Raw genomic sequence first — 20,410 nt, forward strand, 5'->3', positions numbered from 1 at the left:
TCAAACTATTATAAATCACATGGCCAGAAGCCATTGACGTATTTTAATTCACAATAACCAGAGAGCCTCAAACATTTACCAAGGCACTTAACCGTGTTTATGGATTACAGCAACGCTATGAGATTGGGAACTATTACCATCCCCATTTTATAGATGAGGAGTCGGAGGAGACATTATGTGAGTTGCCAAGAATTACACAGCTATAAGTAAGTGGTAAGCTGCGATTTGACCCGAACCCATGCTCTTTTTTTTTTTAAATGTACGGACTTTATTATGTTTCATTTGTTTCTGATTTATGTGATTATTTTCTTTAAAGATGTTTTTTGATGTCGACCATTTTTAAAGTGTTTATTGCATTTGTTACAGTATTGCTTCTGGTTTATATTTTGGTTTATGGCCACAAGGCTTGTGGGATCTTTGCTCCCCGACCAGGGATCAAACTCTCACCCCCTCCATTGGAAGGCGAAGTCTTAACCACTGGACTACCAGGGAAGTCCCCCTTATGTGATGATTTTTATGGCAATTTTTTTAAATTTTATTTTTTATTGACGTATAGTTGAATTACAGTGTGTGTTAATTACTGCTGTACAGGAAAGTGACTCAGTTATACATTTATATACATTCTTTTTCATATTCTTTTCCATTATGGTTTATCACAGAATATAGAATATAGTTCCCTGTGCTCTACAGTAGGACCTTTTTGGTTTTTTTTAAATACATCCACTTTTTTTTTAATAAATGTATTTATTTATTTTTTTATTTTTGGCTGCGTTGGGCCTTCGTTGCTGCACGCGGGCTTCTCTAGTTGCGGTGCGCAGGCTTCTCAATGTGGTGGCTTCTCGTGTTGCAGAGCACGGGCTCTAGGTGCATGGACTTCAGTAGTTGTGGCATCAGGCTTAGTTGCTCTCTGGCATGTGGGATCTTCCCGGACCAGGGCTCGAACCCGTGTCCCCTGCATTGGCAGGCGTATTCTTAACCACTGTGCCACCAGGGAAGTCCCATGTAGGAGCTTTTTGTTTATCCATCCTGTATATACACCAGTTTGCATCTGCTAATCCCAAACTCCCAATCCAACCCTCTCCCACCCCCTTCCCCTTGGCAACCACCAGTCTATTCTCTATATCCTTGGTTATGTTTCTGTTTCACAGATAGGCAGAACCCAGGCTCTTAATTACTTTGTTATCCTGTTTCCTTGTTAAGAGAGGAAGGGTTTAAGGAAGGCACCGAGAGAGCAGCCAGTGAGCAGTGAGCAGTAGAAGTGCAAAACAGTGGGGCTATCAGAAAGCACACCTGTCTCCTTTCCCCATCGTGAGCCAAATTTTTAAACGGCAGAGTATGTAAGAGTATGTGATGACACATCTCTGGATTAAATTATGTCTCTCTGGTAAAACATGTACAGATAAGTCTTTAGTTCATTCAGACTGAAAGGTGAGATCAGAGAAGAGCTGGAGTGTCAGATTTCTTCTAGAAGTTCCTGCCTGATTGTTACTAAGAGGGCTACTACAGTACTAGTTAGTTCATTAGTCATGGATTGAGTGTTAGAGGAGCGAAACAATGAGCAAGATGTAGCGTTGGCCCTTTAGCAGTGGAGTGAGAGGGGAAGACACACAGCAGATGTCTCATCCTGCACGTGACAGGCATGTTCAGGGCGTTTCATCAGTGTTTGTGGAAGAAGAGGGGGAGCTGTGAGGCAAAGAAAAGTCATCGAAAGAGGCAGTCCCTAAGCTAAGTCTTAAAGGACTCGTGAGAAACTGGTGAGTCAGCCGGTGGAGGGCAAGGGCACTCGAGGCAGAGAGGACAGCGGAAGTCCAGAGCCGTGAGTGTGCGAGGCGTGTGTCACGGAGGCACAGGCGCAGGCTCTGGCGCGTCGGTGCAGTGTCACCAGGCAGTGGCAAGCGCCCCTAAAGGAGGCAGCGAGGAGGAGGAGAGCGGGTCCTAGCCATCCATGTGCGTGGAGCTGGTTTCCTCAGAAAATAGCTAAGAATGGAAAGGACAAGCTCAGGTGGCATTTTAGACCACTGACGTCAGTATGGATGAGGAATCTGAAGAAGCCTGGAGACAATTATGCCCCACTCTTCTGAGGAGCAGTGTTTTTTATTTTCGAGTGGGACTTTCACGCTGCCACCTCCTCTCCTGTCCCTACTGAAAGGTTTATAGGCCGGCAGAAGGGAGAACCTGGCTTAAGTAAAGGTAATCAGGTTTCTTTACTGCGCAGCTTCTCGGGGCTGCTGTCGGCTAATGTTCATTCTGGATCGTCACAGCAGGCGTATGGTACACAGCCATCCTCAAAGCTATTTGACTCTAGAGTCCTTTTTTAATAGAAGTGTCTAACAACTGGTTCCAGCAAACAGCAATTTGGTAACTTCTAGACCAGGTAATAGCAAGAAGAAAGGGGTCTGAAATAAGGTATAGATGAAGGGAGGAAATAAGTTCTAATTGTATTTAGGAAATTACAAGCAAGACTTGATCTTGGGAAGTAAGGAAGAAGTAGGAGGCGGAGGCTGAAGCCCCATCTGTGTGACTAAGGTTGGGTGGTGGTATCATTGAGTTTGGAAATAGGGGATAAAGAACTGAATTGGGGAAAAGACTTTAGTTCTGGACATGTAGAATTTTAAAGCACCTGTAGAATTCGGGAGACAAACTGGTAGATAACTGGACCTGCACGTGAAGACATGGAAAGATAAAAATTTCAATGTCATCAGCACTCAGCAGTCATTAAAATCATGAAAATGGATGAGATTTCAGAGAATTGTGAGTACTGACAACGTTTAAGTAATAAGCAGAGAAAGAATTCTGGGAAGGAGAGAGGTGATAGAGTTTCAAGAAGGAGGAAGTAGATGACAGTGTCATCCTTCAGAGAATGTAAGTGTCCATTGGATTTGGGCAGTTAGGTCCCCAGTGACCTTAGAGCAGTTCAGTGAAGTGGTGGACAAGAAAGCCAGATGGCGATAAATTGAGGGTGTAGGGCTGCCTGTGGGGGCCAGGCGGGGCTAGTGAAGACAGTGGGAATACGCTACTCTGAAGGAGTTTGGATGAAAAGAGAAAATAATTAGCAAAAAAGAACTTTTTAGAATGAGAAGGACTTATATTTTATATGTTGAAATGAAGGAACCGATGAAGGAGATCCTGAAGATGTAGATAATAATTTAGAGAACTGGGGAAACATGGACATAGGAATAAGAAAAAAACCTTGCACAGTATGTAAAAATCACTTGTATCCTTCGAGTTGGATGGATACTGGTAAGTTTGGGAGGAAATAAAGGTAAGAAGAGATAGAAGTTAAATGAGTTTATACTGATAGCCTCAGTTTTCTTTGACACAGATTTTTCAGAGACACATATATACACATACATAATTACAGTCTTAAAATTCTTTCATAGTTACATGTTTTATTAATCATGTCTGAGAAAAGTCATTGATTTTCATTTTGTACAGCATTATCTTGTAAGGACAAGATACAGTGACAACTTCCAAGCTTTTTGCATATCAGAGCTGAAACTGAAAGTATCTCCATAATTGAATTTTCACTTCTTATTTGTAATCAGTTTATCCTTAGGAGGATACTTTCATAGTGTTTGATCACAGATGAGTTTGGACATTGCTATCACTCAATAATGTTAAGCATCTGACAGGTTCTCTCCTATACTATATATTAATTTTTTCTCCATTAAGCAAATATTTATTGGCGGCCTGTGGGAATAAGATACACCTAGGTCCTCTTTCCTTGGTATATTCACAAAAGCCTCTGAAACTAAATTTCCAAGTCAGGCCATACTAAGGCCTGGCATAATAAGTTTTCATCGTTAACAGTTTTTTTGTGTTTGTGGGGTTTTTTTGTTTTTGTTTTTATGAAGCAAGGATAAGACACTGTCTTAACTCAGTAGTTGTCCATTGATGAATAAGTCAAAGAAGACACTGATGAAGCATGGTATTTTGAATATCCTTTCCACAGAATAGGTAACGGGCCGTCCTGAAACTCTGGTGAGATGCTTATCATTTTCAGATTTTGGAGTGGCAGAGAAAACCCTATTACACCTTGAATTATCACTAGAAACAGGAATTCAGCCAAATAAAAACAGTGCCTCTGCCTACTGAGGTTGTCAATTTCCATCTTAACAAAAGTGAATATTTCTCCTTTAGATTAAATCAAGAAAAATCCCCTCTGTCCAGGATGCAATAATGAGGTACAAGAAAGAGGAAAGCTGAAGGTATTCCCTCTTTACACCTGAACAGTGAATTCATTCTGATATCAAATATTTGTTATGATTCTGCTATGACCAGGTGCTTTATTGTGTTTAGAGATCAAGTTACCGTTCCTTCTTGGTAAGTAAGAAAAATCCGTTTTAGGACTCTGAATAGTAACTTTATATATTAAAACACATATATATTATATATAATATATATTCCACCTATTCAACAAAATTGTAATTTTCATCATCTCTTACGAATGATGAACTGTATTTACTCTTTGGAAAGGGCTTATAGGGAATTAAAGTCTCCATATACTTTTCATATAAGACCATGGAAACCAAATTCTCAAGTGGGAGCAAACTTAGGTTTTGCTATGAAGGTTTATGCTTGCCTGGCCTTAGAGTGGTAGGCCAGGAACTCAAGGTGGAGTTTTCTTCCTCTAAGTTACTTTCATTGATGCCACCCTGAAAACATTTGGAGGGAGTATTTTTTGAAATAGCTTTATCTCAGTAACCCTTTAAAAATGCTTCAGGGTATGGGGAACATAACTGTCAAAATGTTCAAGCAACTCTTGTTGATTTAAGTGTAATTGATCAGGAGCAATACAGGAAAGAGCTGGGTACAAAAGACAAAAGGCCTGAGGCTATTTCATGTATAGTTTTTGCTTATTGTACAAAACAGAGAAAGTTTCATACACTCACACAGCCAAGGTCCCCTACTGTTCTCTCCTTTTAGCATAAATAAAAGAGAGCTAGTTTCTCAATAGCAGCATTCTATCCTTAAGTGGGTACACAGTGATATTCTAATGGTCTCTGGAGCAGGGAATAATTCCGTGGCAGCTCTGACCTCCAGTCACCGGGCTCTCTGTAACTTAAGTCTTTCATGGCCAAGGACTATAATCATTATTTCGATTTCTATTTAGCATCTCAAAATTGAAAGGATTCCATGGACAACAAAACAGGAAGTGATTTCATGAAGTGTTTTAGTATGGATAAAGTAATAAACTATAAAAATACAAATCATCAGTAAAGCTTTTTCTTTCCGGAGAACTATATTCAGAAATTAATGCAAGCATCTAAGGTGCGCATGTGTGTTTTTTCACCCGTGATCATGTTTGTGTGTGTGTGTGTGTGTGCATTCCACTGCTACAGGAGACATGCAAAATAATATCAGATTTGCTACTCTATGAAGTACTGGTTTCTCCCAAGAACTGTGCTCGCAGGGTTCGTTCAGGAATGTGAGTGCCCTACCACCACATCGCAGTCATATCTCATCACCTTCGGCAGCAATAATTTACACTTTAACCTTACATGCAGGCGTATTAAATTAGTATTACTCATCAGAACTTGCTTATTAATAAAACAAGCTGAATTAGTCACTGCAGAATCATATTTGGAAATTCAATGACAATTTTACATTTTTAATAAAGGCTCAGAAATATTATTGCAGAGCAGGTGGTACAGAAAACTGTGGTCAAATTTGACATTCATTAATAATTGAAGTGTGGAACGTGACAGGTGAAAATTGATATTGATTTCTTTCCTCTAATATTTGGAAGAGTTCTAAAAGCTAAATAAAATGAGATAACATGACATATCAAGTCTCACTGATTTCTTTGATCACCTCCTCCCCACATATCACTCCTTTGCCTACCATGTTTTGAATAATTCAATGCCCATAGTCTTTCCAGCTCAGTGCATTATAAAACACACTCAAGCTGGGTTTCAATCATATTAGACTGAAAGCTGAACTTTTTATGAAGGATTATTTAAAACAAAATGCGTCTTGAGCCCAACAGCCTTTGAAACCAAACAATCCTGGCAGTTCAGTGAGGAAATGTCAACACTGTGGAGAACTTTTGGATTCAGAAAATTCAGTAATCCTATTTGATGTATGTTAACCGTATCAATATTAACAACCTTCTGCTTGATTTTAGCACTGATTTGAGAGCTGAGTTACTGATTTGAGAGCTGAGTTAACTAGTTGTGAAAGCACTGAGAGAGTTGTTCTTGGGTTGAACTTGACCTGCCTCTGGGAATGCTCTCTGTTCTATCCATCTTGAAAAGCTTTTATTCAAGTGCATTTCTCTGCCTTCCTTCTTCTCACCTGCACCCCTTGGGAAAATGAAAGATGCTCAAATATAGATGTTAACACTGCAGATGCTCTGTTTGGCAATGGTGTCTTTCAGCTTCCCAATAAAAAAGTATATTGCTGATCACCCATTTGACTGAAAAGTGACTCATTTTACTGACAGATCTCTGGATTGAGATGCCAAAAGAAATAGGTCATTTCAAATTTCCTTTTTAATTTGAAGTCATAGCTTTGTGTTGCAACACTACTTGTTCAAAAGTTAGATCATGAAGGTTCCTTCTTATGACCTCCAAATAATTAATCAAAATGTTCTTCATTCGGCTATATAAAAAGCAAGCAGAATATTCCTAATTATCAATCTTTCTCTTGAGTCATATAGTTCTTGTAATTCCAAGGAAGAGAAACTCAAATGTAAAGTGTTACAATAGCCAAGCATACCAGCACTGTTATCTAACCATTCAGCAATTTTCTCTGCCAAGTCACTCTGAACCTTAGACTAGTGAGAATGTCTTTTTAATTAATTTTTAAGGTTCTCCTCTATTGAGTTAAAAAATGGTCACAGGGCTTCCCTGGTGGCGCAGTGGTTGAGAATCTGCCTGCTAATGCAGGGGACACGGGTTCGAGCCCTGGTCTGGGAAGATCCCACATGCCACGGAGCAGCTGGGCCCGTGAGCCACAACTACTGAGCCTGCGCGTCTGGAGCCTGTGCCCCGCAACGGGAGGGGCCGCAATAGTGAAAGGCCCGCGCACCGCGATGAAGAGCGGTCCCCACACCGCGATGAAGAGTGGCCCCCACTTGCCGCAACTAGAGAAAGCCCTCGCACGAACCGAAGACCCAACACAGCCAAAAAATAAATAAATAAATAAATAAAGTAGCTATAAAATTTAAAAAAAAAAAAAAAAAAAATGGTCACAATTTTATAAGTAAAATTAAAGAAAAAACACAAAATAGACCATCTGAGATATTTCCATTAGGCATTATATATATATATAAATATACATAATTTTAATATATATACATATATAAATGCACTGGGATAAATCTCCATCTTCTGTGTCAGTCGGACATAGGTCCATTTTCTTAGGAATAGGGAACTCCTTTCTCAATGGAAGTGAGGAAATTGGCTGGACCATCCTTCTTGAATATAATTCCATGAAGCCACCATTGAAGGTTGTCTGGATCTTGGTTCCTTCTAGCAATCTACTACTCCAACAGTGTGTAGTTCATCAAATTCAGGTCTTTCTGAAACCAGGCTAGAAATACAAAGTGAGGTGGATGACTAAAGTAACTGACCAAAAAGGAGGAGGAAGAGAGCAAAACAATTTCCCAATTTCATTTTTTCCCATATTCTCTGTGCTTTACAAGGGAAAAAAAAATTTGGGTCTGAGTTCCTTTCATTCTTAGCCATTGTTGGTTCAAAGTCTGAGAAAAAAAAAAAAAAAAGGTAAAAACGAAAATATGGAGTCCAGAATTCCGTTAGCTCTCTTGCATGCAATATCACAACTTAAAAGGTCTTCCAAAATGAAGGGATAAACTTTTAAAAATATAGCCCAATCTTTTCAATCTAAACAAGTAAACACTAAAAATGTATTTTAGAAATCCAGCAAACACACTAACCACAGTCAAAGCAAAGAAAGGCTTATGGCTTACCAAATGACAGTGGCTGTCTACAAGAGAGATAAAGAATACTCCAAAATTCTATCTGACCTGGCAGAGCTCAGCACAGCTACTATTCTTCTTTCCTAAAAGCAAGGCATAAAGAAATTGAATAAAACTTGCCAAAATGTCCCCCGCTGCCTCCAAAAGCAGATTAAAGAAGGGAATGTCCAGAAATCAGGATGAAGAAAACTACTTAGAGAAGCCCCTTCTCCTATCAGTGGACCACCAGGGTTTATCTGGGTAATAAAATGATAATAGGCCTTTTTGTCATCTTCTTTTTATAATTTATACATTTAAATTTCAGTTAACATTTTAAAAATATCCAATCAGAATGACAGGCATTTCCAGAAGTATCAGTTTTTTTAATCCTCACCCTTTTACAAATGTGAAAACTGAGGCTCAGTATAGCTGTCAAGAAATTTTCCTAAATCATTGAAGCTGTAAATTTGGGACCTAAGTCTAAATCAGTTTCTCATTTTATCTTGGCTATCTTCTTAAAATTCTGTTTAGGGACATGGGGAGAGAGAAGGGGAAGCTGGGACGAAGTGAGAGAGTGGCATGGACATATATACACTACCAAATGTAAAATAGATAGCTAGTAGGAAGCAGCCAAGTAGCACAGGGAGATCAGCTCGGGGCTTTGTGACCACCTAGAGGGGTGGGATAGGGAGGGTGGGAGGGAGACGCAAAAAGGAGGGGATATGGGGATATATATATATACATATAGCTGATGCACTGTTATACAGCAGAGACTAACACAACATGGTAAAGCAATTATACTCCAATGAAGATGTTAAAAAAATATATATGAAAGCTATACTATAAAATAGATACAGTGATAATGTATCTGAGAGGTGGAATTATGGCTGTTTTTTAATCTATTTTTGGATTATTTGATTACTTGATTTCTCTATAAAGAATATGAATCCCTTGTGTAATAAAAGTTACTCAAAACCAAAAAACAAAACAAGAAAAAAAACCAATTCTGTTTAGGAAGAGAGGATAGAATGAAGGTTTGAGCATAGAAATCATCTAGAAATCACTGAAGATACTGGGCCTGTAGTGCAGTTTCATTTGTAGTGGGTTTGGCTTACATTCTTATGTTTAGTTTTATTTCTATACAACTATCAAAGAAGGAGAAAGAAGTTGGGTAATATTTGCATTTGCAACTAATCAAAGCAGAATTGCTTTTAGCTTTAACAAAAAGATCGTTTTGTGATCTCAGATTAACATCTTTATTCTTAAATGGAGCATAAATAACATTTATTGGCTAAGATTATTTGCAATAAACAAGACTGTTTACTGTTTACCACCTAGCAGATGACTATTTGTAAGTCTCACTGAGTATGCTAAAAGCTTATACTGAGCTCTCATTTTACCAGAGTGAATTTAAATTAACTTCAGCAGCCAGAATTAATGAAACCGGGTAAATGATCCAAAGATATTCCACAGGGTATTCTGTTTTAATTAGAGATAGAAAATGTGAGTCATTAGAGGTTTTTAAAAATGTTGCATTCTATTACTTTCTCATATTTTAAATCTAGGAATATAGATGAAAACTAAAACATGTTAGCCACCTTAGTTCAGTTTTTAATGTATATCAGCTCTGAATTTATATTGAGTGAATAGTAAAGAGTCTGAATGAAGGCCATAATCTGGAGGCATTCAGGTACAAGTAATAAACTTTATTAGAAGTTGAGTATCTGTTAATTAGCAGGCAGCTATATAACTTAACTATAAAGCCACTACAATTCAAACATTGTAGCATTACTACATGAATGAACACATATACAAATTAAACAGAAAAGAATATCCACAAATAGTTCTAAGTATGTCTGGGAAGTTTGATTGTGATAAAGTCAAGGTATAATCTTTAAAATTGATGCCTAGAAAACTACACACCCATTGAAAACTAAAGTCTGTACCTCACACTACATACCAAAATAAATTACACCGGTTGCACATGTAAGAAGCTTGCAAGTTGCCACTTTATCCTAACAAGATGCGTCTTTTTTTTTTTTTTTAATAAATTTATTTATTTATTTATTTATTTTTGGCTGTGTTGGGTGTTTGTTTCTGTGCGAGGGCTTTCTCCAGTTGCGGCGAGTGGGGGCCACTCTTCATCGCGGTGCGCGGGCCTCTCACTCTCGCAGCCTCTCTTGTTGCGGAGCACAGGCTCCAGACGCGCAGGCTCAGTAGTTCTGGTTCACGGGCCCAATTGCTCCACGGCATGTGGGATCCTCCCAGACCAGGGCTCGAACCCGTGTTCCCTGCATCGGCAGGCAGACTCTCAACCACTGCGCCACCAGGAAGCCCAAGATGCGTCTTTTACGAATGTTTTCTCCGACTCTGTGGCTTGTCTTTTCATTATCTTGATAGTGATTTTCAAAGAGCAGAAATTTTCTATTTTAATGAAGTCTAGCTTATCAATTCTTTCTTTCATGGATTGTGCCTTTGGTGTTATATTTTAAAAGTCACTGCCATACCCAAGGTCATCCAGGTTTTCTCCTATGTTATCTTCTGGGAGTTTTACAGTTTTGTGTTTTACATTTAGGTCTGTGGTTCATTTTGACTTAAGTTTTATGAAGGATATAAAGTCTGTGTCTAGATTTTTTTTTTTTTTTTCACTATGGACATCCAGTTGTTTCAGCACTATTTGATGAAAAGCCAATCTTTGCTCCGTTGTATTGCCTTTGTTCTTTTGCCAAAGATCAGTTGACTGTATTTATGTGGGTCTATTTTGGGGCTCTTTATTCTGTTCCATTGATCTATTTGTTCTTTCACCAATACCACCCTGTCTTGATTACTGCACCTTCATAATAAGTCCTCAAGCTGGGTAGTGTCATCCCTTCAACTTTGTCCTTCTTCAATGAGGTGATAGCTATTCTGGGTCTCTTGCCTCTTCATATGGACTTCAGAATCAGTTTGCCAATATCCATAAAATAACTTGCTGAGATTTTGATTGGGATCGCACTGAATTTCTATAGATTAAGTCGGAAAGAACTGACATCTTGATAATACCGAGTCTTCCTATTCATGAACATGCAATATCTCTCCATTTATTTAGTTATTCTTTGACTTCATTCATCACGGTTTTGTAGTTTTCCTCCTATAGAGGTTGTACTTATTTTATTAGATTTATACTGAAGTATTACATTTTTGGCAGTGCTATTGTAAATAGTGTGGGGTTTTTTTAAACCTATTCCACTTGCTCATTATTGGTATATAGGAAAGCAATTGCCTTTTGTATATTAACCTTGGATCCTGCAACCTTGCTATAATCACTTACTAGTTACAGGAGTTTTGTGTCAACTCTTTAAGATTTTCTACATAGATGATCATGCCACCTGTGAACAAAGACAGCTTTATGTCTTCCTGCTCAATCTGTACACCATTTATTTCCTTTTCTTGCCTTATTGCATTAGCAAGGACTTACAGCACAATACTGAAAAGTTATAATAAAGGAGGACATCCTTGCCTTGTGCTTAATCTTAGTGGAAAAGCATTGAGTTTCTCTCCAGTAAGTATGATGTTAGCTATTGGTTTTTTTGTAGATTGTATTTATCAAGTTAAGAAAGTCCCTCTCTATTCCTAGTTTACTGAGAGTTTTTCTCATGAGTACACACTGGATTTTGTCAAATGCTTCTTCCGCATGTATTTATATGTTTTTTTTTCCTTTTCTTTGTCTTGGATGGATTATATTAATTAATTTTCCAAAGTTGAACCAGCCTTACTCACCTGACACAAATCCCATTTGGTCATGGTATATAATTGTTTTTATGCTTTTGTGGCGTCAACTTGCTAACATTTTGTTGAGAATCTCTGACACAATTCTTATCACATTTCTACTATAAAAGGTTTGGGAGTCTAATGAATTTAAGCTATTAATTAGTCTTATCAAATTGCGCTTTTTATTCAAAGATACACCATAGCAGAACCCTGAGGGAATAGATGGTGAACTGTAAGGCCTGAATTTACACTTCTTTTCTTCTTTATACCCTGAACCTGTCTCTCAACAAGTGTTTACGGCTGATGTTTATTTTTTTGGAAATTAGACATAGCCCACTCCATTCATTCATTCAACAGATTCTACAGCAGAAGGGAGGCTTCTAAGGAGGTAGTGTGTATTAGTGGGACTGCAGGTTATTACAGGGAATCCAAGCAAGGTCTCATAATGGAGACGGTGATATTTGAGAAAAGACCTAAAAAAGTGAGTGGAATACTACAAAGCTACAGTAATCAAGACAATATAGTACTGGCACAAAAACAGAAACATAGATCAATGGAACAAGATAGAAAGCCCAGAGATAAACCCATGCACCTATGGTCAACTAATCTATGACAAAGGAGGCAAAGATATACAATGGAGAAAAGACAGTCTCTTCAATAAGTGGTGCTGGGAAAACTAGACAGCTACATGTAAAAGAATGAAATTAGAACACTCCCTAACACCACACACAAAAATAAACTCAAAATGGATTAGAGACCTAAATGTAAGACTGGACACTATAAAACTCTTAGAGGAAAACATAGGAAGAACACTCTTTGACATAAATCACAGCAAGATCTTTTTTGATCCACCTCCTAGAGTAATGGAAATAAAAACAAAAATAAACAAATGGCACCTAATGAAACTTCAAAGCTTTTGCACAGCAAAGGAAACCATAAACAAGACGAAGAGACAACCCTCAGAATGGGAGAAAATATTTGCAAATGAATCAACGGACAAAGGATTAATCTCCAAAATAGATAAACAGCTCATTCAGCTCAATATTAAAGAAACAAACACCCCAACCCAAAAATGGGCAGAAGACCTAAATAGACATTTCTCCAAAGAAGACATACAGACGGCCACGAAGCACATGAAAAGATGCTCAACATCACTAATTATTAGAGAAATGCAAATCAAAACTACAATGAGGTATCACCTCACACCAGTTAGAATGGGCACCATCAGAAAATCTACAAACAACAAATGCTGGAGAGGGTGTGGAGAAAAGGGAACCCTCTTGCACTGTTGGTGGGAATGTAAATTGGTACAGCCACTATGGAGAACAATATGGAGGTTCCTTCAAAAACTAAAAATAGAATTACCATATGACCCAGCAATCCCACTACTGGGCATATACCCAGAGAAAACTGTAATTCAAAAAGACACATGCACCCGAGTGTTCGTTGCAGCACTATTTACAATAGCCAGGTCATGGAAGCAACCTAGATGCCCATCAACAGATGAATGGATAAAGAAGTTGGGGTACATATATACAATGGAATATTACTCAGCCATAAAAAGGAATGAAATTGAGTCATTTGTTGAGACGTGGATGGATCTAGAGACTGTCATACAGAGTGAAGTAAGTCAGAAAGAGAAAAACAAATATTGTATAGTAACGCATGTATGTGGAACCTAGAAAAATGGTACAGATGAGCCGGTTTGCAGGGCAGAGGTTGAGACACAGATGTAGAGAACGGACATATGGACACCAAGGGGGGAAAACTGCGGTGGGGTGGGGATGGTGGTGTGTTGAATTGGGCGATTGGGATTGACATGTATACACTGATGTGTATAAAATTGATGACCAATAAGAACCTGCAGTATAAAAAAACAAACAAAACAACTAATACTAAACTTTCATTGGGTTATTTGTATGGAAATATGTTAATATAAATGTTTCAGACATTACATGAAATTTCTAAAAATCTTATATGTTCTGGTATAATGTTATAAGTCATAATCCTAGTTATTACTTTAAAATGTATATCTCAGAAATAACTAATTTTCTTGTCAACTGCATTATTATGGACTTTCATCAAATCTTTAACCGTGGTCATTTTTAAGTCTTTTGTCATTTACAGACAGTTCTGGGTGTACTCTGATGCTTTTGCAAATATGTTCCTATAAAAGGGTTTCATCTTCAAGAAATTCATGGAAAAGACTCTGACAAGTACAGGTTTCTGGTAACTGACTGTACTGCTGAACTGAATGAATAAGTATTTTCAGAACTCTAATGAAAAGCTGACGAACTCATAAAAGTGCTAACAAAAGATCAAGATGAAAAAAAATTAATTACATGGGACTGAGTGAACTGATGAGGATGAGTATAATTTTTGTGACTTTCTGTTTGAATTAAAGAAAAAAAATCCCACAAGGACTCAGAGGCAAAGAATATACAAATCAATTTTCACTGCAAAGTAAAGGAGCTGTTACAGTGGAGGATTACTGGACTGAATGTCAATATTATGACATAGTATGAGTGTGTTTCATGTGTGGTAATTGCAATCATTGTTGTTTTTGTTGTGGGCATCCATGTACAATGCTTGCTGTCAGTCTATTTACCTCTTGTAAAAATAAAATACAGTGTGTGTGTGTGAAAAAAAAGTGAGTGGATGAGTACTGTAGATAGTAAAGAGAACAGCAATTCAGGTAAAGGGAACAGCAAGTGAAAATGTCTGCCTACTATACTTGTTGAACATCAAGGACTAAAGAGTATAAGGTGTTTGGAAAAGAGTGAGCAAGGAGTAGAGGTAGAGGAGATGAGATCAAATATATAATGTGGAGGGTAATCATGTAGCAACTTTCCAGCATTTTAAGAACTTCAGCTTCAACTATAATGAAGGGGAAGACACTGAAGTCACATAATTCTTCTGACTTAGATTCTCAAAGGGTTCTCTGGCCACTGTGTTAAGGACACATTTCAGAGGGATAATAATTAAGATGACAGACAACGAAATCTTAATCCTGAGTGATAATAGTGGAAAAATCGAGAAACTGTCAAATTCTGGTTCTATCTCAAAGATAGGGCCGACACATTTTGCTTCTGTATTGGATGTGAAAGGAGAGAGAAAGGAAAAAGTCAAAGATGAATCACATTTTGTAACTGAGCACCAGGAAGAATGGAGCTGCCCTTTTCTGCTTTGGAAAGTCTACAGGAAAAGCATGAGTGACTATGTGTGTATTTGATTGCAAGGTATATTAAGTTTGGGATGTCTATTAAATGACAAAACAGAGATATTCTGTTAGTAAGCAGTCTTGTTAGGTGGACCCAGTCCATAAAGGACAACCATCAACCTACCTAATCTGCTCAATTTGAAGACCCATAAAGGACTTTGGGGCATTAGTGTGAAGAGGGCTTCCTTTTGCGTTTGTGTGTATGTGTGTTATTTGCTTTGACACTGTGGTTAGGCTAAAGTAGCACTATTCTGGGCTTTCATCTTTGGCAACTTTTTTCTCACCAAGAAGCTTTTTTATTGGGTTGACGCCAAATGAGTATTTGCTTGATTCATGTCCTGATTCTTTAACTATTTTCCTAGTTTGGACAGCCACAAATTTGGTTAGTATTTGTTCATTTCACCCTTCAACGTGGACACACTTGAAGCGAAGTGAACTCCCACCACACTGATGGTAGACTCCATCTGAGCATGCTCAAAAGAGCACAGAAGGTTGTCCACGGGGAGGGTACTATCAGAGGCTGATTGACAGTATCTGTGTTGTAGACCAACTTAAGGGCAAACACATATGGTTCTTACGCTTTCCTGCTCCTGATAATAAGCAATGGCAGGCTCTGGATCACAATGTTTGAACCCAGCAGGAATAGTTTTGCACTCTATGTGGCATGACTATGATAAGGGGGTCTATATCTTATCTATCATGTATCTTCTTTTTTATGCTACACAAATACAAGGCTGTCACTTTCTGAGACAATAAACTTTCTCTGGCTGTGACAGATTCAAAGCAGATGCCAAGTTAGAAACATTTCTGAATTAGGTGATTTGGGTTCCTTGACCAGGTGAAAAAAACAAAACAAAACTGTTTTTCTTCTTGGTTTCACATTTAAACAATATGAGTTAGTCTAAACTATATGACCAAAAAATAGAACTACTAAAATAACAGGCCCTTATCATTATTATTTTGATATAATAAATAATAGAGGGGTATTGTTTTACTAATAATTACCAGCATTTAGTAACGACAAGCCAAACATTAAGCCTTTAGGAAATTTGTGAACTCCTTCATTTCTTACAATAACTCTGTCAGATTGGTTACCAGTATTTATCACCATTGATGAAGAAACTCAGTTTCAGAGGAAGACACTGAGGCACAGAGAGGTTAAATGTAACTTGTCCATAATTGCCCTAGCTGCTATGCTAGTCTGCTTCATCAACCACTATCACCACTATCACATTTCTTTAATTGGACTTTAGATTCAGATAAACAATTTTTCCTGGTTGCAAGGAAATCATTTAACAAGCCCAGATTGCAATGCTTGAAATGCAAGTCTGAGCCCAAATCTGAGAACCCTAAACCATGTGATCACTAAAAATACTGAGTATCAATTCTGAGCCTTCTAATATGAGTTTGCATTTAAAATAACAGGTCCTATTAGGAATAAGTGTACAAATGGCATTCTAGGAGGGAATATATCCAACAGGTGTTTTAAATTCCTTTAGTGGCAATGAAAAAGTATGAAGGCATTTCCTGCAATACTAAATGAGCTGATTTCCTTTTGGTGGGTAAACACTGAACTTTGTATACAAAACTTAACCTGAGGGCTTCCCTGGTGGCGCAGTGGTTGAGAATCTGCCTGCTAATGCAGGGGACACGGGTTCGAGCCCTGGTCTGGGAAGATCCCACATGCCGCGGAGCGGCTGGGCCCGTGAGCCACAATTGCTGAGCCTGCGCGTCTGGAGCCTGTGCCCCGCGACGGGAGGGGCCGCGATAGAGAAAGGCCCGCGCACCGCGATGAAGAGCGGTCCCCGCACCGCGATGAAGAGTGGCCCCCGCTTGCCGCAACTGGAGAAAGCCCTCGCACGAACCGAAGACCCAACACAGCCAAAAATAAATAAATAAATAAATAAGAAAATCCTTTAAAAAAAAAAAAAAAAAACTTAACCTGAAAGTATTTTCTAAGTATCTTGCTATTACTCTACTCAAAGTTAGCCTTGTTATCTCCTTTACAAACAAGAATGGTAAGACACAGTCTCAGTCAGTATAGTACGGATAAATCATTTGCAGTCTTGGGGAAACTTGTACCTTAACGAGTGTCTTCAATTTGGGGAAGACGGGAATTCACAATTGCCATTCTCTAAGCATATTATTGACATATAAACTAACTCCAGCAAAAGAAACCTATAGTTAGGTAGATCCTTTCATAAAGTGACGCAGTCACTCAGGAATACTTTATAACCTAAAACGACTGGACAGTCAGTAACCAATGAATTATCCTAATGCTGATTCATCTGAGAGGTCCTTTATTCCAATGATTTTCGCTGCTATCCTTCTCTTTTCCTTTTGGGACTAAGACCTATGCATAAAGTCTTACTTACTCTAAGGTTCACCTTGTACCTCTCCTGTCATACAACTTGTCACTTTCCCCATCATATGCCACCAAATGCCAAAAAGAAATCTGAGTACTCTGCGGTCATGGCACAGGTATTTCTAAAGAGATGAACACCTGTTCAAAAATCACTAATCCGAGAATAAATATATGGGGAAATGACCTGGGGACATGACTGGAATCAGCTGAAACTGTGAGAGGCCAGCAGGGCAGATATGTGTGCCTGTATGTGCCTTAAAGAATAATGTTCTCTATGAGAAAAAATGCTTTATTGCCCCAAACTTTAATCCAATTAATATCTGGGAATATATTTCAAGACCACTTGTATATATGTGTATGTACATAATGTTAGCATTGTATATTATTTGTGTTATGTTCTCCCTTCTATTCATGTCTATTCAACATGGGAACATGTTGCCTTTAAAGTTTAACCTTTCTTGTTGATTTTGCACATGGATGAAGGTTCACACAGTAAGATAAGTTCAAGGATTTCTTTCTCCAATATCATGAATTCCTATTACTTAATTTCTTTATGATAGATTTTCAGATGACAGTCCAAGATAGTTCTGCCAATGGAAATCACAGGACTACCAAATATGGAAAAGACTTTGGAACACTTACAGTGTGTTTTCATGGTCTGCATCAGAATTCTACAGAAGGCTTTTGGTTGAATTGGCAGTGAAATGAGAATGGAAAGTTAGTGTATCAGTTACTTTTCAGTGTGGTATTTTTTCTTTTCTACTATTCTACTATGTATTAGAAATTATGTAAAAATCAGGAGAAGAGAAATGGTTAAGAAAAAGTATGATCTGTCATGTTAAAGACATTTGGCACTTACCTAGACTCACAGGTAACATGAGAGAACATGAGAGCTGGCTTGTGAGAACTAACCTTGTTCCAATTCCCTCACTGTCTTGATGAAAAGCTTTGAGGCTCAAAGAAGGAAGTGACCCTGCCAGAAGCATACCATGAATCAGTGATGAAAGGGAGACTCCTTGGCTTCTGTAGAGCCATGCCTCTGTGCACAAGGTATTAAAGAAGCATTAATTAAATGCCCCTTTACCTAACAACGTGGAGCTTAATCATAAGGTTTGGGCTTCTTGTCTCTTCTTTTGCTTTCTATTTTACATCCTTGGGGGCCTTAATTTTTAGTTGCTCTCTTGAACTGGATTTACAAGACATTTATTTTCATTAGCCCTTATTGTTTTGGATTGTAGGTTGAATTTTTACGAAGTTGGGGAAGGATACTGAGCTGCCAAAAGTTAACAGATTATTGGCAAAGAGATAAAAATAATTATAATGCCAATTTCCCTGGGTATTCCCCGTGTACTTTAGGGGTAAAAATAGTATTTGTAAAGTGATTTCAAAATGTGCAAATATTACCTGTGGGACATAACCTACTGGTTAAGAGCACTAACTCTGAAATTAATTTGCCTGGATCTTTTTTCCCCAGCTCCACCACTTATTAGTGGTGGGACTTCAGGAGTGTTACTTCTTTGTGTTTCGCTTCCTCTTTGAAAAACAAGGGCTTAATAACCTCACCCATTTTACAGAGCTGTGGTGTGGAGTTAATACAGGTAGAGTGCTTAGGAATCCATGCCACTCTTAAGGCTTTTAAAATCAATCTTACTATTTTTGTTACTACTATTATTATTTTGTTAGCTGTCCTTGAAAAAGTTTGCCAGCAGTACTCACTTGCTTTTCTTTTTGTTGTATATTCTCTACATCCCACTTAAGCATTCTACCAAACACGAAAAGGCTCTTTTCAGATATTTTACACCTCTTTACTTGTTTGTCACAGCAAAAGTAAAAGGAGTGTGGCTCCCCTTGATCGAACAAACCAGAACTTTGGTTTTCTCCCATTCACACACATTGGTGAAGAGATGTGAAAAAACGACTCCATGGGGCTTTCAGTCTGGAGCCAAACATCCAGGCTCTGTGTAACTCGACACTATTATGCACACATGTTGTTCCCTTAGGACCCAAAAGAATCTCAACTAAGCCCATCATTATTTCAGGAATATGAAGAATGCTTTTTATGAAGTAGCTGAACATAACAGAAACACAAGAAAAGGCAGAGGTGTTTCGTATCACAACTTTTCGAGAAATGCTCAGAGCTCTAAGATGTAGCTGACAATTCCCCCATCAGCTAATGTTTTCAAAATTACCATAAATTTCACCATAAATACATTTTTTCAGCAATGGCAATAACGCGGTGACTATACCGCTCAATTCCTCACAGTGTCAGCATTAAATGCATTAAAAGGGTAAGTTAAAATAGCTGTCTGATTGCTTCTGACATAACCCCGAGATCTCTTTTATTTCTGTACTCCATCAATTATAATGTGGAACATTAACACAAATTATTTCTAAACACTAACAAGCAATGTAGCAACAAGTGGCAGACAATCAAGGGGAATTTTGCCATAGCACGGTGCTTATTTTGTTACAAGCAGGGATGCAAACCCAAAGGATGTAATATAGAGGAAACTCTGTCCTGTCTATTCTCTAGGAACTAGAACAAGGAGACTGAGAGAATATGATTCTGGGTAAATCAAACCGTTTTCTCCTATACAGCTGAATAATAGGGAGCAAACTCCCATGGAAGGTTGTGACCTGCTTGGAAGAAAGCTAGAAGGTTGCCCTGGCTAGGGTCTTTCATATACAGTTATTCAAGCTCAGACTTGATCATCTGTCAGGGATGCTACAGTGGGGAGAGTTTTGCCGTAGCTGTGAGACTCAGCAAGATCACTTCCAACTCTAAAACCTACAGTTTTAATTTAATCACCAACACCAGCCATCATTAAAAGCGACCTCAAATAACTCCAAATCTGTTCATCTACTCACATATTCTTTACACAGTCAACAGGCCTCGAGTGATTACTACATGCCAGACACAGTTCGAAGACACAGAATAAGGGATAAGAAAGGTAACAACCTCTGTCACTGTGGGGCTTGAGTTCCTTGGGAAGAAGTTCATTTAAATACAAAGAGACACCAAAGATAATATTTGTTTTGATTATTATTCTGTGAAAGAAGTAAGGTAATCTGATAAATTGGGACTGAGTTCGGCTAGTAGGACAATCAAGGAAAAAATATCTTTAAGAGATGAGTGCCAAAGCATAGAAAGGAA

The 20,410-nt window shown here is 38.2% G+C and overlaps 1 long non-coding RNA gene across 4 annotated transcripts in view; it reads right to left on the minus strand.

The window, feature by feature from the left end:
* Nucleotides 1–20,410, minus strand: part of LOC130707380 (uncharacterized) — a 227,723-nt gene that overhangs the window by 43,329 nt on the left and 163,984 nt on the right. The gene's annotated exons all lie outside the window — the stretch shown is intronic.

The sequence above is a fragment of the Balaenoptera acutorostrata genome, chromosome 2 (assembly GCF_949987535.1).
Source record: "Balaenoptera acutorostrata chromosome 2, mBalAcu1.1, whole genome shotgun sequence".
NCBI lineage: Eukaryota > Metazoa > Chordata > Mammalia > Artiodactyla > Balaenopteridae > Balaenoptera > Balaenoptera acutorostrata.